General features: G+C 35.7%; 1 non-coding gene across 1 annotated transcript; it reads right to left on the bottom strand.

Annotated features, from left to right (window-relative positions):
- Positions 1-2007: 2007 nt before the first annotated feature.
- Positions 2008-2133, bottom strand: LOC111825094. Its single transcript, XR_002828198.1, has one exon. It is a non-coding gene; the product is annotated as a small nucleolar RNA SNORA17 (small nucleolar RNA).
- Between the last annotated feature and the right edge of the window lie 3594 nt (positions 2134-5727).

Here is a 5727-nt window from a genome sequence, read left to right as displayed (position 1 = left end):
AATAGGTGGATAAGTGAAGTGTAACTTTTCCTCACATTTTTCAAAATCCTAATACAGAGCACAGATGCACAGGAGAAAGAAAAGAAAGGGGCATTCACCCAAATTGCCTTTTCTCCTCCCTGCATGTGGAAATACCATTCTGCATTCAAAAACCTACACACGCATTAACACCCTCAGTATTCTATATGCAAAACTGTAGTCAGATATTCCCAACTGCTTACTAGAATTGAAGGAAAGATGATCTGTTATTTATACAAAATTATTAAAAGAAAATGAAGTTTTCAGTTAGAGTTTTTGGGTTAAGGCTTTGAGATTTTTGAAAGGAAGAAGTTATATATGCATGAAATATTGATTTATCCTTCTTGATTCAGGTCTCTCAGAATACTAACATCATGTAATGCATCTCCATTTGTTCATAATGCATTAAAGGGCATCCTAAATTTTCCTCTCATACCTGAAGGCATTTTGAAATGAAAGCTTCTTTAAATAATATGCCCTTCTTAGAAAACAGCTTCTTGTTCACTTTTCTATACCACTGTTTTTCACATTGTGATTGGTTGAAGATCTATAAAGGTTTCTCTGCATCTCCTTAGAGCCATAATGGATTGTGCACATGCAGTGAAGCTTTTGTGGAAACTGGTTCTTAAAAGACTGTCATGCCTATCCTCATCCTTGAAGAGGGAGAACACAATAACAGTTACTAATTTAAACTGAAATGTCAATGTCCTTTGAAGTTGCAATTTTAAGTTAGTTGCATTATATATGAATGAAACAAGCAAGATAAGTGAGACACTTAGAGTTTATTAAATAAATTTTATTTTGGGTAATGAGATAGCAGAGCAAATTCCTATGAAGGGGATATAGTGGGTCAATTCTACTCATGTAATATTGCAGTGACCAATCTTTGTGGTTTTAAAAGGTGCTAAACATATTTAGGCCCATTTGCCCATAGGCTAGCTTATCATGCCCTTATAGGCCTTAAATATATTTATTATGTTTTGATTTAAAGTTATTTTTTATCTCACTATAAGTTCCCGTGGAATGTTTTGTGTATAAAGTGCTTCATTTCCAGGGGGTATGTGTAAAATTGTATTGACTCATTATTTAAGTACAACTTGGCATTTTTTAATGGCAGATGAGGAAGAAAATAGAGAAATGAAAGATGAAAAGGTGACATGTTTAGAGTAACAATTAGATATAATTTAGGGTTCTCAAAACAGGCTTTAGAGTCTTGAGGTAAATACACATATATTTGTGACCATAAGAAAAATCATAGTAAAACCAACTCATACTTTTCTGAGAGAAGTAGGTGTGGTAACTAGGCCTTAGATTATAGAAGAGATGGTGACTAATAGTTACAGGAATAGAGAAGGTAATTAATCCCCAGCATTCACATTTTTATGTTTTTCCCCATGGCAACATTTAGGGGGTTAAGAAAAAAGCTGAAACTAAGGGGGGAAATCTATCAGAAAAAAATGAAAGGAAACTTAGAAGCAGGAATAAAAAAGAAGCAATTAAATGAAAAGATTTGAAGTACTGACAAAGTTAGATTCATTAAAAATAGCTGACTTCAGGTGCCACCTAATTCTCTATATTTTAATACATATTCCACCAGAAACATCTTTTGCAACTAGGAAAATTGATATGAAGGTATTCTCTCCAAATTTCTTATGTTAACAGCATAATAACCAATTTTTGGCTATAATGAATCCTAATGATAATAATAGATGGTTATCATTGATGAAATGCGTATTATGGTGTATCAGTAGCTACATGAAGCATTTTTATACTCAATATCTCATTAAATCCTTCCAACCTTTCTATGAGGTCAATACAGTGAATGGTCAATAGTTCACAGATGCAGAAATAGGCTCAGAAAGAAGTAATTTGCCTAAGATCACAGAGGTAATAAGTGATACAGATGGAATTTAAATCTGTATCTTGTGGCATGACTCCAAAAAGTGTTCATTGACCACTTTAGTCAGTTTTGGAACACTTTTTTTTTCCCCTGTCAGGCCGTCAACCATCCAGGTGCCCAAGGCCAGGACGCTGGGCGTAGGCGAGCCTCTCTGCTCTCTGCCACCTAATGACGCAGGCACGACACGGCAGTTTTGGAACACTTTTATATTGAATCTGGTGTCTTCAGTCATTTACTATTGGGTTAGGGGAGAAGCAAATGAAATCAGGGGTGAATGTTGTTTCTTTCATGGTAATCTGATTGATTTATTCCACATTTATGGAGCTTCCATTTATCAAGAGGAAGCATTAGAAATTATATGCCAAAGCATGAGAAATACAAAGATGAATAAGATACAATATGAGTGAGCAAGTAAACATAGGATCATGATTCAGAATGGTAGGAGAAATGAGATATAAGCATAGGTTTTGGTGGGGGCAAATAGGAGAGATAGCAAACCAAGTTTGGTGGTTTCAGAGATGATATCTCAGAAGTCCCAGTGAGACTTGTAGATGAAAAGAGGTAGGTAAGCAAAGACAGGTGAGGATAGCAGACAAACTGGCCTTGCAGGCAGAGGGAGCATCATGTATAAATACTTGGAGAAGAAAAATAATATGGTACATTTGAGGAACTGCAAGTAGTTAAGTAAAGCTATAACAACAGCACTGTTCAGTTGACCGTATTGTTGTATCTCATCTGTTCAGGATCAGGGAGTAGGTTTCTAGCCTCAGTGATCCTCTGAAGAGTGTCCTAAAGAGAGTTGAATTACACTTTTAGAAAATGTTTCTTTCCTACAATTCTTCAGTGCCCTTTAAAATCTGTAGCATCTAACAACCTGTCAACTTCCAATTGTCCCTTGGATTAAAGAAAAGTAGAGTCTGAAGACTAGTGTCTTAAATAAAACCTTGAAACCTTAGCTGTTGAGTGGGATAGGTAGAAACTATTTGAAACCCTCTACCCCAATCATCTCAAAAGATTGGAGGCATAATTATTTCTGAATTAGAACACAGCAAACACAATGTATTATGACTGTGCAGGCATTACCATTAGAAAACCAGACTCAGAACAAATTGTCATATAGCATATGTGCATATCTTATCCAATTTGGGCAATGAGAAAACTATGCCCATATGGCATATGTTTGGTTTGGCAGTCAGTTTGTGGCATGCTGGGTAGATGATTGAAAAGGAGTAGGGAAAAGGCATCTAGGTTAAATGACATAATTTCCCTTCCACTGAGCTTTTCTATGTTAGTATAGAACTTGAGGCAAAAAGTGTTGTTAGTATTATGGTTCTCAACTACATAACCATGCAAAGGAATTCTTAAGCATGGAATCTTGCAAGTTTTTTTTTTTTGCCCAATTCACCATATACTTATTATTGATCACCTACTATATGCTAGATACTGTGCTATGTGCAGCAGAGGACCTAAAAATAGATTGCCATCTATTGGAGGTAAAAAAAAAAAAGTCAATAAGTGACTAACCTTAAAATACTGAGGTAGTGTTTAATGACATATGAGGACACTTCCAAAGGCTTCATGAAGACTGTAGCATTTGAGCTGACCCTTGATATGAACATAAAATATCAAGGTGATAGGAAAATAATGCGGGCTCTAGAAAGGATGATGATAATGATGATGATGATGCCCTAGCCAGTTTTGCTCAGTGGATAGAGCATCGGCCCATGGATTGCAGGGTCCCAGGTTCAATTCCAGTCAAGGGCATGTACCTTGGTTGCAGGTTCCCCAGCCCTGGTCTGGGTGCATGCAGAAGGCAACCAATCTCTCTCATATCAATGTTTTTCTCTGTCTCTCCCTCTCCCACTTCTCTAAAAACCAATGGAAAAATATTCTCAAGTGAGAATTAACAACAAAACCAATAAATAATAATAATAAAAAATGTAAACAAAATATATAAATAAAAATGACAAAACAACAATAAAATGTAATTTCACTATCTGTCAAAATTTTTTTCTGAACACTGCATATCTTTAGCTCATTTCTCTTCATAGCAACCCTATGTTGTAGGCCTAACGATTGGTAAATATTAAAGCTGAAATTCAAGACAATGCAATCTGACCACAGAATCTATATCCTTAAATGCTCCCTTGTTGTGTCATAAATCAGAGAATGAGATACAAGAAGCCTTAATGAGCCAATTAATTAGGAGTCGTTTATTGCATGCGGCCCAGAGGGAGGTGTCTCTTCCAAATCTCTGAGTAACACATACAGGAAGTTTCCTGTATTTATACTTTTTGAGCTTCTTTGTCTGCAGATTTCACAAAGAGCTCTGTGTGGATTATTGTTACGGACAGTTGTAACCTTGAATACACAATGAGTTAGTACTTGGCATAAGAATATGGGAATTATTATCAGTATTAGTCTATATTAGTCTATTACATTGGATGGCTAGCTTGCAAGGTCAGACAGTTAAGTTTTTATCTTTTTCTATTATTCAAACTAAAAACAAAGTCATTTTATAGAATAAGAGTGTTTTAAAGTGACAGAGTTTACAGGACTAGGGATTATCTAACAATAGCAGAGAGTTTCAAACAGCAATTTTTTATACAAGATGGAGGTTACTATGCTTCACCCTCATAGTATTGCAGTAAAGAAGCCATAGTGGCCCAGCCAGCATGTCTCAGTGGTTGAGTATCGATTTATGAACCAGAAGGTCATGGTTCTATTCCCAGTCAGGGCACATGCCTGGGTTGCAGCTTCGATTCCCAGTGTGGGGTGTGCAGGAGGCAGCCAATCATGGTTTTCCTTTTGTCTACTGATTTTTTCCTAATTTCTTTACATGTATTTAGTCAACTAAATTAGGCAAGCTAATTGGAAACAACATTCATAACAAACATATATGCCATAGATGTTGACAATAATCCGGACAAGCCAGCAAATTCTGAGTGGAAGCTTCTAATCTGTCACTTTCCCTTCACTGGTAAGTGATAGAGCCAAGATTTTATTTACTCTTATAGCACATAAGGTATTTAACATTGCTGATAATCTGACACAAGGCAAATTGGAAATTAAATGAAGATGAGGCAGTCATTGTGGGTAAGTTTATATGTTGGCTCTTCTAATTAATGCAAAAACAACCCAATGACTCAATTGGGAAATAATATGAAAATTGTAGTGCATGATGTGCACACTCTATATAATCTTCTTAGAATAATAGCTACCATTTATCAAATTCTCTATATTCCAACCAATGTACTAAGAACTTTATATTAGTATGTATTAAATCACCCGATGTTCACTATTTGAAATAGATGATGTTAGTATTTCTATTTTAAAACAATGACACTGAGACACAGAGTTCTTACATAAGTTGACCAAGGTCAACACAATTAGTAGTGGAGCTGAAATTTGAATCCAAGAAGTGTGCTTCAGATGCTGCACTTTTAACCACTACACTGTACTACCTCTTGTACTCCAAGAATAAAATGAGTTTCTCATTCCAAGTATACCACATTTTCCATGGTAGTAACTCATATTTCTAAGGTACAATTTAATACTCTTAAGCAATAAGCAACTAATTATGTCAGATTCTTCCCACACCTAAGTCTTTCCCTTACAGGAAGTCAGACTTCAGGAGATAAATTAGTGGTTTTAGGCCATTAGAATAACATTTAATTTACTGCTGAAGTAATGGGGTAATGCATTAAATGGTGCCCTTGAATGCAGTGTGAGAAATATGTCTCTAAAATAGTGTATATAGCCCTTAAGCAAAAGTCATCATGATAAGGGCTTCTTTGTCAAATCCGCAG

Source organism: Myotis lucifugus, unplaced genomic scaffold (genome assembly GCF_000147115.1).
Source record: "Myotis lucifugus unplaced genomic scaffold, Myoluc2.0 scaffold_13, whole genome shotgun sequence".
NCBI classification, from domain to species: domain Eukaryota; kingdom Metazoa; phylum Chordata; class Mammalia; order Chiroptera; family Vespertilionidae; genus Myotis; species Myotis lucifugus.
The sequence above is the reverse complement of the archived record's forward strand: the minus strand, read 5'-3'. Positions and strand labels throughout refer to the sequence as shown.